The sequence below is a fragment of the Melanerpes formicivorus genome, unplaced genomic scaffold (assembly GCF_026170545.1).
Source record: "Melanerpes formicivorus ecotype bairdi unplaced genomic scaffold, bMelFor1.0.p_v2 SCAF_6, whole genome shotgun sequence".
NCBI lineage: Eukaryota > Metazoa > Chordata > Aves > Piciformes > Picidae > Melanerpes > Melanerpes formicivorus.
The window spans coordinates 24,508,945-24,522,739 of record NW_027142358.1 but is presented as its reverse complement, the minus strand read 5'-3'; positions in this window follow the sequence as shown (position 1 = coordinate 24,522,739).

Genomic DNA, 13,795 nt, shown 5'->3' with positions numbered 1-13,795 from the left:
TGTTGCCCTGAAATATTTATTTGATCCAGTACCCAGTTGTTCTTAAAGACACCCATGAAGAAATTATAAGTGTTCTAAATAATTTGCAAAGTGATTGGAAAATACATAACTATTTTGCCATTAAAATGGTGCAGAAGATATATATGATATTCCTAGAGCAGGAGGGAACCCTACTAGCTAGGCCATCTCCTGAATTGAAGGCAAGTTTAATAGTTCCTAGACTGAACAAGGGGCAATGGTTTTAAAATAGAGCAGGCTAGATTTAGGTTGGACATTAGAAGGAAGTTCTTTACCATAGGGGTAGTGAAATACTGAGACAGGTTGCCCAGAGAGGTGGTGGAGGCTCCACCTCTGGAGACATCCAGGGTCAAACTAGATGGTGCTCTGAGCAGCCCAATTTAGTTAAAAATGTCCCTGCTCACTGCAGGGTGGTTGGACAAAATGACCTTCGAGGGTCCCTTTCAACCCAATGCATTCTGCGATTCTGTGATCATTGGCAGACATTGTCTTAGCTGTTTAAAATGCTCTTATTATGGATACTACTCTCTTCCCCAGGAAATCCGTTCTAGGACTTCTTCACCCTCTTGTGATAAAGTCTTAATCTGCGTCTATCCTGAACCTTTGCTCCTCAGATTTAAGTTCATGCTTCTTAATGTAAGCACCACAGATATGTGGGAACAGGTAGTGCCTTTTTAGCTAGAAACAGCTTTTTCCATACTTTACATAACTTTATGTGCTGAATAAATTCCAACTACAGCAGTTCTGCAATAGTTTTTCAAGATGGCTATAAGAAAGCAAAATCAGATTACATCAAAACCTTACTAAATCCAAAATAATAAAGAAGGAGGCAAATACAAATGCACAATGAATAAGATAGTCCATGTATATTGTTGTGTACCTGACAGATGTGTGAAGCTAATAATTCCATATGTCATTCAGGCACTCTTAAATCAGAAGGGGTCATGTCAGAGGGTGTATTTAAAAGAAAAGGCTGCTTCTACAGTTTCAGGCCATATGATGTCATTTGTCTTATTCTTGCTAAGAAAAAGTAGTGGACAGTGAAAAAGCTACCAGACTTTCTCTTTAACTGTTACTGATTATAGACGTGGTCACTTCTACAGCATACAATTTCTGCTGCACAAACAGAACAAACATTTTATGGAAAAACTTCAAGAGCTGATAAGGGACATGTATAGTGAGAGAATTCTTTTAGGAATCTACCTTTAACTGGTATAACTATATCTAAAGAGCACTTTCAGTTGTGGAAAACTGTATCTGGCACACACAACCACATCTATACATCAGCAACCAAACAAGGTCTTATCTTCTGAGTGAGCTGTGTTGCATTTCAGAGCTTGATGTGCTCTTAGTTTTGAATGGAACTTAAAACCAAGAAGCTTTACTAAAATTCCCTGTGTGTATCACAACGAAGCCTCCAGCAGTTACATGTATTTTACCTTGAAATGTGCATAAGCTCAGCCTTTAATGGGATTATAAATATATCTAAATTCAAGCAAATGAAACATTATTGGAAGGGTTAAATAAGTAACTCTAAAAGATGATGCATGATATTGTTAAAACAACATAAATTTGGTCTGTTGCCAAATGAGAGAGTCCTGTTTGCAGCTTCCCACTCTGGCTGTACTCTAGAGGATTGTTTGGTGACAATTAAGGACAAACCAGTTTTCTGGATTGTATGCACAACCACAATAGTTTTCCTCTTTTTTTAATCTTAGGTTATTAATGAATATATTCTATTTGTTATTGGAGAGGTCACAATAGAAAAGACACGTAGAAGTACCCCCTTGAGTGATAAGGTATGAAGGTAAAAATTACCACATATTAAAAAGAAAACCCTAATATAAACATGAATCAATACAAAATTCACTGAAGCAAAATACAGGTGAAGTTGTTATATAATACATTGTTCAAATAACTGCAAAATTTCCCAAGTATTTTACTTCTGCCTGACAACAGTATCTACGGAATGGTTTGAATCCTCTCAGTATTAATAAGTACTTCTCACAATAGCATTGTAGGATAAAGATGGGGTTTCACATTATTAAGGGAATAAAGAAGTTAGCACAGGTAAAAGACTGAAATCCTAGGTATCTTTTCTTTATTGTTACTGTAACTCTCCACTGCCTTTCTCTCCCATGGAGTTCCAGTGAGATCTGCAAAATCAATCTAGGATTACAGTACTTTTAATCTGAACTGGAGATAAAACAGTTGTAGCAGCTGCTCAAGGCCAGTCATTGAACCAATAATCTAATAATTATCTCAAGGACCTCATGTCTGCTCAGCACAATAATAAGCAAACACCTTAGCTATACCTTCTTTCCCCTTCTACCCCCATTCTGACTATATTAAATTAAACTGAAATTAATTTTTACTTTCACATAAGCACAAATATTCCTAATTGGTCTTATCTGTAACTTGGTTTTTTTTTCCTAATAAAATGGATTTAGGATTTATCAACTTTATTCCTCTTTTCTAGACCATTCCCTTGCTTCTCAAAAAATAACAGAAATCTGGAGTTAGCCTTCTCAGCGTCTTATTAACTGCTCTCCTGATCTGTGCAACTCTTTGTGTGCTCTAGTATAACTTAATCCTTTGTGCTTTAATTTTGGATTATCCACCATAATGCATCCCTGGAGCAGAGTGATGCAGCAAACCCAAGAGATAATTTTGCTCTACCAGACTCATTACTTCCCCATTCGAATACCAAAGCCATAAAAATTACTCTCAATTTCATTTTGCCTCCTGTTTTCATTACGTGCAAATGTAAACAATTTGTTCTTCTCTCCTTTTTTGTTCTTAAAACCACCTAAGCACTGATCTTTGATAAATTCCACATAGTGTCAGAAATCATACTGAAACCTTCAACACTCCTGTAAGAGAAAAGATAGATAGAAAAGACAAATATAGCCAAATTATATTTAAGCACAGACTTCATGCACAGACCTAGCAAAATCGGACAGGAAAGAGTGGGCCAAGATCATCTAATATACTGAGTTCAGGCTTCAACTCGCCCTTAAGCAAGACAGCTATTAATGCCAACTCCTCACAAAGCATTTTGCTCTATGTGAGGTGAAAAAAACCCCAAGAACTATAGAGCAGAGAGGGAAACATTTTTCATATCACTGCTTTCTCCTTTGAGAGTCTTACCCATTTTTCCCATGTTATTGACTGGAGTTTGTTTTCATTAAATAATACAAGCAGCATGTGTAAGCATGTGTAATATTGTACATTTTCACAAGGGTGCATGCTTAAAAGCTTTCCTGAATGCTTTCACTGATTAATGAACATTATTCTAAATTCTGAAATCAGGACTCTAACAGTTAGAACGTCAACACCTCACTGTGTGTGTCAGGCAGAGGAAAATTACCTGCTGTTCTTTGCCAGAAGTGAAAGTAGTTAACCCTTTCCTAGGTGGGTTTATGCCACTATATATAGTGTGCGCATTCATCCACAGCCAGTGCTGACTCAAGACCTGTGCAACTACCTAGAAAAATTATGAACATCACCTTTGATTTAGATCTAGTAGAGCCATTAATTGACTTTGAAACTGATGACAGTGAGCTGTTTCAGAATGAGACAATGAATCAAGTCAATATAAAAATAGCTTATCGAAGCATAATTCAGTGCTATCCTCTTTTCTTCCTTCTGAGTCTACAGAGATACACAAACTATTAGAAGATAAGAACAAAAATAGATCCTGAAAAGAGTTGAAAGTATATTTCATAGCAAAACACTTAATTATGACATGAAGCATCAACCTCCATACAAGTACAATTCTGAATCTTCAAAAAGGAGAAACACTTTCAGGAACATGTAACACATTGTCCTTTAGAGTGGTATTTAAAACTGGGAAATTAGATTTTCATAGTAGGAGTTCTTATTTCAGTCAAGAAAGATTGTTTGCGATATGTGTATACAGAGCAGTTAACACACTTTCTAAAGCCATAATTTATCATACTTTACAAAACACCCAAGTTCTAGTTCAGTTGATAGTAAAGATTTGGAACTTTATCCCTTGCCTCTTCAGAACAGTTACCACAGCTCATTATGAGACGTGGAAAACCAGAGGATCTACAGATGGAATTTGCAGCAAAATCCTCCCTTCATCAAATTGTATGCATGGGCAAGTCAAGTCCAAAAGGCAACCACATGAACATGAGCTACTGCATCGACATTCTTAACTACTTTGGCTGAAGCTCACTGTGCTGGCTTTGCTGGCTTCTTAAATGTGCTACAACACCAGTATGCTCTGTCTCATCCTTGGCCTCCAAAATAAATGTGTTACAATAATTAAGATAAAGACAAAATAAAATTAATCCATTAAAATATTAATTCTGCAACAATAAGTAGGAAAGATGCAGCCTATAATTGTTTAGTGAAATGTTTTTACAACCAGTAAATTGAATTGGCCAATGCAAGTAAATGCTGACTGCTGAAAAAATGCCTGCTCCTTGGTGGAAACAGCATTGATTATCTGTGCTTAAGCATCCATGTGGGGACACACACCTTATAGCTGCCTTCCAATACCTGAAGGGATCCTACAGAGGGACCTTTAAGAAGGGTGTCTAGCAACAGGATAAGGTGGAATGGATTTAATCTAAGGGAGTATAAGTTTAGAGTGTATTTTGGGAAGAAGTTCTTCAGTACAGGGATGTTGAGATTCTGGAACAGGTTGCCCAGGAAGGCTGTGGATGCCTCCTCCTAGGTTGGGTGAGGCCTTGAGCAGCTGAGTAGCTGAGAGGCACCCCTGCCTATGGTGGGGAGGTTGGAGTAGATAATCCCTAAGGTCCCTTCCAACCTAATCAGTTCTATGATTTACTTCAAAATGAAAAAGTTGTCTTGTGCAGTTTAATGAGTGTGGCCTGAATGCAAACTTATTTTGCTTAAAGAAATTAACTTGAGATCAGCCTGTCTTGGCTATGTAGAATTGTTTCTACTTTCTAAGACTGTGAAATGCTAGTCAGTAAGAAAATGCACAAAGCAGATTGGATTGTTGCAATTGTATCTGGGTGGTCTTGTTTGAAATCCATGAGGCTTTTCTTTCTTTGAGTAAGGTCTTGTATCCAGCAGTGATACCGTGCAGGTAGATCTGTCTTGAAAACAATGACTTCTAAATTAACTGATTATCATGAAATAATGATTATTCAGTTTAAAAAAAATAAAATTTGGGGAAGAATTGTTGCTTTTGCCACTTTACAGAAACAGAAATGGTTAAAGTAATAAAGTGGCCTTATGAAGTCATCTAAGTCATCTTGCTGGAAGTATTGGGCACGTGCGTTCTACATTCTACCAGAGCAGTGAAATGCTGGAGCAGCAACCTGGCAATTTGGCATTCACCTGCACACTCTTGAATCATTAATCTGAACTTCTGAATTATCTTCTGTTAGAAAGGCCTCTCCCTTAGAGCCATTTATAGATTCAGAGAAAATGAGTTATGATTATGAGTAATGGAGTGAAGAAAGACTGGAAGAACGTAGTACATTGGAAAAAAAAAGAATAAGTCAACACTGGAGGGGAAAAAAAAGACTAATATTGGAACAAATAAGAAGTACTAAATAGGGCAAAACTTGTAAGCGTGTCAAGAACAGAAGAAACTAATGCTAGCATCAATTGGCAGAGTTGTCCCAACAACTATTAACACTGATTCTATGAAAAGATTGCTTCAGAATGAGGAACCCTTCTGGATATTGAACTAATCAAAGGGCAAAATTAAAAGCCCTGTATTAGCCTCAGCCAGACTATGCATCAACCTTTAACTACATCACTAATGTTAGTGTAGCTTTGAATATAAAATCTCTCCTAATAAAAGCTGTACTCGGTCTAATTAGCACGTGGGTCACTCTTCAAGAACTTTTTAATTCCATTCAATTATCTCTTAGTTGTTCTTAAGGAGAAGCATTTTCCATTTATGCTACATTTCTTTCGAGTAGCAAATAGTCCCTTACATTAAACATCAGAAAACTGTAGAAAGAGAAAATAACTTGTTAAACAAACTTCACAGATGTTTTAGTATTGTCTGTCTTAATCTTGTTAGCATTCTTTATGTAGGATTTTTTGTAACATGCTGCATTTGGCTAGGTCTTGTTAGATCTAACACATTTTATCAAGAATTATCTTCCTTCTGCTAAATCTTACACTGCCAAATTTAGATTATACTGGACAAAGAATGAGGTATGCTAGAACTGCAGTTTTAAGTTAACTAACCTCTGATAGTCTACTTTATTCACTTACTGTGACACACCCCTTTCTAACAAATAGACTTAGATAAAAATGAGAATATTTACATAAACTTGCACTTTATAAGCCCCGTGCCAATCTCTGCACTGGATTTAAACCGTTTTATCCCTGTTAGCAGGTATGGTGTTTCTATTTTGTCTAGACATAACTTTCTCAGTTTCTTGGAATGCCAATAATTGCACTAAAATATGGAATAGTACCAAGCGTTGTACAGATATCTCATCCTTTAGTTACACAACCAGAGAATGCAAGACCTCTTTTACTCCCCACTACAGCCTATGACTGAACCCTTGAATTAAACCAAAATGAATGAATGCAGGAGATAATTTCTGGGTATTTCTAGACTGAAATAGAGCACTTTAGTAGAAATATATTATCAAAATAAGTATTTTTAGGACTTTGAGGAAGAAGAAATATTTTCTACCATTGTATTTGCTCTAGTTTTTGTTCCACTCTGTCAACAGCCATGCCTGGCCTCCATTGCCTATCCAAGTTTTTGCCCCTCCTCTATGATTATCAGCCCTCCCTGCTCTATGTTTATATTTCTTCACTGTACCTTATGTGATTCTGGAAGTATCAGAATCTTTATAAGGTGTTCATTCCTAATCTATTTCCTCTCCCTTCACTCTTCTAGGCCTGTCTCTATTATCTAGTATATTTGTTGATTGTACAATATAGTTGTACAATATTCTTCCTTCCATCTTAAAGTACTTCTGAGATTAATTTTCCTCAAGATAAATTTTGATAACCTTAATATGTAAAAATGCGACTAAACCTACTTTCTATTCATGTGGCTTCTACACTGCAATCACAAATTCTCAAACTACCAAATATTCATTTTCTACAGCCAGATGGAGTTGTTTCCCATGTACTCATTTAATGAATTTCAGTGTTAATTAGAATAGTTTGCCAGTGGTGATCAATAAACCTTTTGGATATTTACAGTGCAAGCATTATGAAGAACATCCACAGTCTAAAAAGACAGAGGGAGGGAAGAGACTATAAGATTTTATTAGTGTAATTAGCAATGGTTTCATAACCTTCAAAGAAAACAAATGTTTCAAGTACCTAGTGATTTACTTCCCCCCCATGCCCCGGTAATTTCCTCACTGTTGTAAGCAAAGATCACCTTCAGTTAAAATCACAATTAAAGCAATCTTTTGAATGTTACAAGGGAGATTCATAATAATTTGTTGTTTGGGGGAGTTCAGATCCAAGTTGAAGTCAGAAGCAAGCATAATTCCTACAGCTGTAGTAGGAAAAACAAAATACAAAAAGCACCAGATGTAGCATGCTATCAAAAATTTGACTCGGATCCAGATTTCACATTTTGTCCTATTTCTTTTTAATGAAATAATCAAAACTCAAGAGGAACATTGAGGCAGTAAGTATAAAAGGTGCCTGGAATACTGGAAAGTGTAAGAAAAATGCAGACTTCCTGGAGTGAATCCAGTGGATGGCCATGAAGATGATCAGAAAGATGGAACCTAGCTTGCAAGGACAGGCTGGGAGGTTTGGGGTTGTTAAGACTGTAAAAGGGAAAGCTCTTGGGACATCTTATTGCAGCTTTCCAGTAACTAAAGAGTACAGTGAAGATGAGAACGGAGTTTTAACAAGGGCATGTAGTGATAGAGTAATGGACATAAACTGAAAGAGGGTTGATTTAGATTAGATGCAAGGAAGAAGAAACTGGGAATTTTCTGAGAGGGCAGCAGGGCTCAAGGCTCAGGGCATGTAATAAGCAGATCTGTTTTCACCCTTGCAGACAGGAAAGCTGCAGAAATACTAAAAAATTCAGGGGAAAGTAAATTACACAATAGGATATATTTTTCTCCTGAGAAACAATTGCTCCAAATGTTATGTTTTATCCATCCACTCAAAATAGTACATGTGGACATTTCTTCTTGTAAGCAGTTCAGGAAGACTGAATTATTCACAATAATGGAAATCAGTACTCTTCAAGTTATCAATCACACTTTACAGTTGTGTCTTGATGTTCTCAATTAGCAATCTGCAATTCTTAGATAAAGATAAGCAATTAAATCTTCTATGGTATTCCCAGATTTTCATATGCATTCTGATTACTGCTTCCTGTAAATATTCTGCTTACAATTTCTGTACTGCATCCACTTTGACCTGGTTGCTTATGTGGTATTTTATATGAAAATAAAGCTTCTGTGTAATTAGCCACCACCTCTCACAACTGGATTAGAGTCACAGAAGAAACAAGTAACTGTGGAAAGCAGGAGGAAAAACCTACCACTTCTGCACTTTCTTTCTCTTCTCAATATCAGCATAAAACTCCACTTTGAGAATGAGTTGCCACTTGCTTGAAACTTGTGAATTCATAAATGTAGCATAATTGTTCATTCCCTCAATGCAGTAGGTTGCCTTAAGCCTATTTCTTCGCTTAAAAAAAGAGACAAGAACAAGAATCACATTAATTCTAAGAAATCAGCAGAGAATTAGACACAGCTGTATTTTTCCAAATTAATTTCCAAGAGTCAACTCTAACAAGATGAAAGAACAAGATCTTCAAGGGGGATCGAAGGAGTAACTTATGAATAATCAATTATATGATTAAGACCTAAGGCAAACTATTTAGAAAATAAAATTCTATAGCTTCAGGGTTGTTTTTTTTTTTTTTCTCAAATTTTTAATTTAGTTTCACTTAAGTCACATCAAGCTCAAGTTCCACTCCAAGTTGCATACTGCAAGTTTCATAATGAGTATAAAGTGCAAGCCTGCAAAGGTCCTTTGAGCTACCACAGCTGGTGTAGCTGGCACTTAAGCTGTGCTGGATACCTTTCAGCTCCCAATGAAGGAGGAGCAAAATAAAGTTTAAATCAGCTTTAGCTTTCTCTCCTGAAAGAACAGAGATTTTCTTTCCAAAGCACTGTTTCTAGAAAGAGATTTCATTCTTCACAGCAGTTAAATCTTAACTGAGCATTTATTTATTTTTCTTCCAGCAAACCTCAATGTCCTGAGTTTCAGCCCAAAGGGAGTGCAATGTCTCTTTTATCACTGTGGTAATAATCAGTTATTTCTAATATACATTTTAAATCCCAGTAATTATGATTACTATTGTAATAATCATCTGAGACTGAAAAAATATATTTGCAGTTCTAGCATCCCACATATTTTGAGATCAGCCTCAGTGTCTGTGGCAGAAGTCCAAAATTGTGCAGTTTGGATTACCACTCTAATAGCTACTGTCCTCCATACCTCAAATATTTAGCAGCACTTGCTAATTATTGCATCTTCATAGCTGCATGTGAGGGGCTAAGGCACATACAGCATTCAAAATTATTAGCTTTGTTACTTTAGCAACTGTGGTTTCATTTATCATACCTGCCACCACAACCATCTTTCATTACATCAAAGTACCTTGATTAAGTTTTCTAAATTAGAACATTAGATGAAAGAGTAAGTTTTGGAAATTACAATAGCCCCTCAGAAACAAGGAACGATTTTAAAAGGGCATATAAAACACAGCTTTGAAAGAGATTGTTCTCAGTAAATGTATATAAACTAACAACAAATACAACTGTAGCTATTAATATATCATAGTACCATGAAGGGTTGGAAGGGACCACAAGGATCATCTAGTTCCAACCCCTCTGCCCTGGGCAGGGACACCCCACACTAGATCAGGCTGGACAGAGCCTCGTCCAGCCTGGTCTTAAACACCTCCAGGGACGGGACCTCGACCACCTCCCTGGACAGCCCATTCCAGGGTTTCACCACTCTCATGGTGAAGAACCTCCTCCTCACATCTAGCCTGAATCTCCCCACCTCCAGCTTCATTCCATTCCCCCTAATCCTATCACTACCTGAGATCCTGAGAAGTCCTTCCCCAGCCTTCCTGTAGGCCCCCTTCAGATACTGGAAGGCATACCCAGATACTGGATATATGAGAGCATGAGATTTATTTTAAAACAATCTCATTCTAATAAGAATTATTAGTAACAAAGTAGGTAACTGTTCCTGTTTGCTGGTATTCAGTCTCAATTTCCAAGTATCATTTTGCCAACAAGTAAAACACCTACTCCATGCTTTTGAAAGCTATAATTACTTAGACCTTCAAAAGTTATTTCTATAATCACTTCAATTTCCTAAGTCAGATTGTCTTTAGTTTCAGAAACTGGAATGAAATTTAATTATCATTAATAGTGTTTTCAAATTTACATAATTCCTTTTCAATCCTAAGTAATCAGACACAGCCATTTCCTTCTAAGTAATCTGTAATGGCTTCTGAAGTGTTCTTCTTTTAGCCAAAAGTCTGAATTAACATCTTTAATATTAGAAGAGACTTTTAAATCTCTCTTCCCTATTGCTGCTATATCACAAACCCACAAAATTAAAATGCTAACAATTCCATGCTCATTTACAAGTTAACTTCTCCAAACTGGGATTTTGCTTTGCCAAATCCTTGAGTAATCTATGATAGAAAGTAAGCAAGTATCAGATACCAAGTACTGTGAATTTTCAGGACAATTTTGTGCCACAGAATAGAAATTAAGGACAATAATGTATTTCCTACTTTTCAAATATAATTTACTTTCTCCAGGAGGTCATTACCACACAACTCACTTTTTCATGTTTTACAACTTTTGCCTTCTCCTGATATACCCTAAGATTCACATACTACGTCACCGTACATTGTTTAAGAGCTTTGTGGACAGCATCTCATCGCATCTGCACCTTCCCTGGGCAGCCTGTCCCAGAATCTCAATACCCCTGTACTGAAGAACTTCTTCCTAAGATTGAGTCTAAACCTATTCTCCTTCAGCTTCAAACCATCCTCCCTTGTCCTATTGCTGGATGCCCTTTTGAAAAGTCCCTCTGCAGCCTTCCTGCAGGATCCCTTCAAGTATTGGAAGGCAGCTATAAGATTGTCCCCTGCCACCACAGTTTTCTCTTCTTCAGGCTGAACAAGCCCAGCTCCCTCAGCCTGTCCTTATAGCAGAGGTGTTCCAGCCCTTGGATCACCCTTATGGCTCTCCTCTGGACTTGCTCTAACAGCTCTGTGTCCTTCTTATGACACCAGAACACGGATACTGCCTCTAAGATGTGCCTCATCTTCCTTAGGATTCTTCAGTAGACGGTAAATGTGGCTCAACATGTTGATACGGTTTCTTAGCATTCTCCTCAGTTTCTTTCCTTTGTGCCTACTTCACTCTTTCTGAAAATTTTATCAGATACAAGGAACTCCCAGTACAAAAGTTCTCATAGTAACATCACTGAGGAACTGTGAACAAACTATATGTCATCTGCAGCCTCATAGTTTATATACAGTTGAACTGGTTAATGCCTTTGGCTTACCTTATGCTAGCTCTTCCACAAAAATCTGTTCTGTATGTGATATGTCCAGCAGAAGGGCCTGTTGCTTTGCCTGAGCTACAGTCACTGCTAGGGATTAAAACTTGATCAGTGCATGAAGTCTTCAGGATTTCAAGTATGCTGAAGTAAGGAAGATTTTTTTTTTTTTCTTTGTGTTTATGTAGTTCTCTTAGTACCATGGGGAACCTGGCTTCTGAGCATTGTAGTGATATTCCTAACACATTCTGCTTCCATGCAAAAAGTACTATTTTAGTAATGAATGGAATGATAATCTTACCTTTCTCCCATGTTAAACAATGACTTGTGACCCAAAATGGTAGGGGCACTGATCTAAGCTGCTACCATTGAAGCACCAGTGGATACTAGGATCAAAATAAAATCTTGCAAGTATCTTTATTTTCTCAGTGTGGCTTGTGTTGATTTTTGCCCTTCAGGTTTGTTCCAAAGGATTGTAGAGAAACTTAAGATTTTCTCTAATGTCCATTCTTACATTCCCCTTGTTGTTGGGTTGTTGTTGTTTTTTGGTTGGTTTTTTTTTCCTTATTAAAACCAGAAACTGTGTTCTTTGCCAGTTACCAACAAGCAGAGAGTCTTATTTATGTTAAGCATAGTTAATTTGACTGTTGAAATTAAGTCAAATTTATGTTAGTCTGCTGTTCAAGCTTCTAAATGTTATGATCAGGATTTTTTTTTCTTCCATTGAAGACAAGGAAGTAGAAATTAAGTAATCAGCTGAAAACCACCATGGTGTAGGTGAGATGCTTTAGCAGCACAACGAGCTCTGTTACCTACATTCTTTTTCAGGTGGATTTGAAGGGGCATACACATTCTTAATATCAAGACCATGTGTCATGGCCACAGTTCAATTCAGCAAGTTCCTAATTCGTTGTAACAGGCTGCTGGAATAATAATGGAATATATTCTTTGTGATCAAAGGCATAGGGATCACTGAGCTGACTCAAAATTAGTTTCACAGAAATAGCAGAAGTTCTAGATATGTGAAAATTATCTGTCCTTCTTGTGGTGTGAAATACTGACTCATTGCAATAACTGGCTTTCTAGTGGTAAATTTGATACCTCTCTGATAATGCAACTGAATACTGAGATACTTGTTGTTTTAACAGAGGTTTCTTTTCTGACTTATGGATAAATCATGTGATACTACTCAAATTCATGAATTGTACAAAATTGCCCTGTAAGCTCAGGAAGGTCAGCAGGATGATTGCTATCTGAGGAGATACTGTGCATTTTGCACACTGGGAGACAGAGGATATTGTCCAGTGTTTCCCTTTGTTCCTGTTCATGTCTTTTTCCAACCAGCTTTAACGTTCCAACTTACATGTCTGTCTATGTCCTAATAAACTGGAGGTGTTATCTTTTTAACAGAATGGAGGGAAATGGAGGTAAATTTTGCTGTTGCTTATACCAGAGTAGTTTTATGTTTTGAGGATTGTCATTGCTGACTCATGTACTTAGTGTCTGCAGAAGACAAAACAGGTAGTTCTGTCATTGTCAAGAGAAGCCTGGGAACTCTAAGTCACTATGATTGTTCTTCTGACAACCCAAAAAGAAGCTGTGAAGGCTTGGCTCAGATCTGAATAGAGAAAAAGGTGTAGAGTCTTTGGATGTCATAAATTTTTGAGTTCTGTCATTCAGTCCCAGAGTGTAATAGAAATTTCTCATGGGTGCTTGCTGTAAAGTAGCTAAAGCCTGTGAAAGTCATTGGAATCAAAGATTGCCATGGCAGACAGCAAGCTCTAGTAGGGAAGAAATTGTGCACATCTGGGCATACAAGTTTATGTGCATACCAGTGAGTGTGCAGGATTGAGCTACCTCAAAAATATGCTAAGTATGTAGTGTCTGTCAGCTTTGCTATAGCTGCAATGACTATTTAATTATCCTATTGATTAGCAGTGTAGCACTGCTAAAAGTTATTTCAAAGTAATTAGTATGCACTCTACTGGGATGACCACTTCTTTACTAGTGTTTAATATCTCCAGATAAGCCTGGAATTAACAGAATTGTAGAAAATTATTCTTTTGAGGGAAACACTACTTAGTGGTGAAAACTGGATGCAATTTCTACCTTTGCTAATGAATGAAATCATAAATATAGCTATCAACTTCCATGCAGGAGGATGAGGTCTAAATAATTTTGGATACTGCTCTTAAAATTAACACAGTAGTCTGTAGCA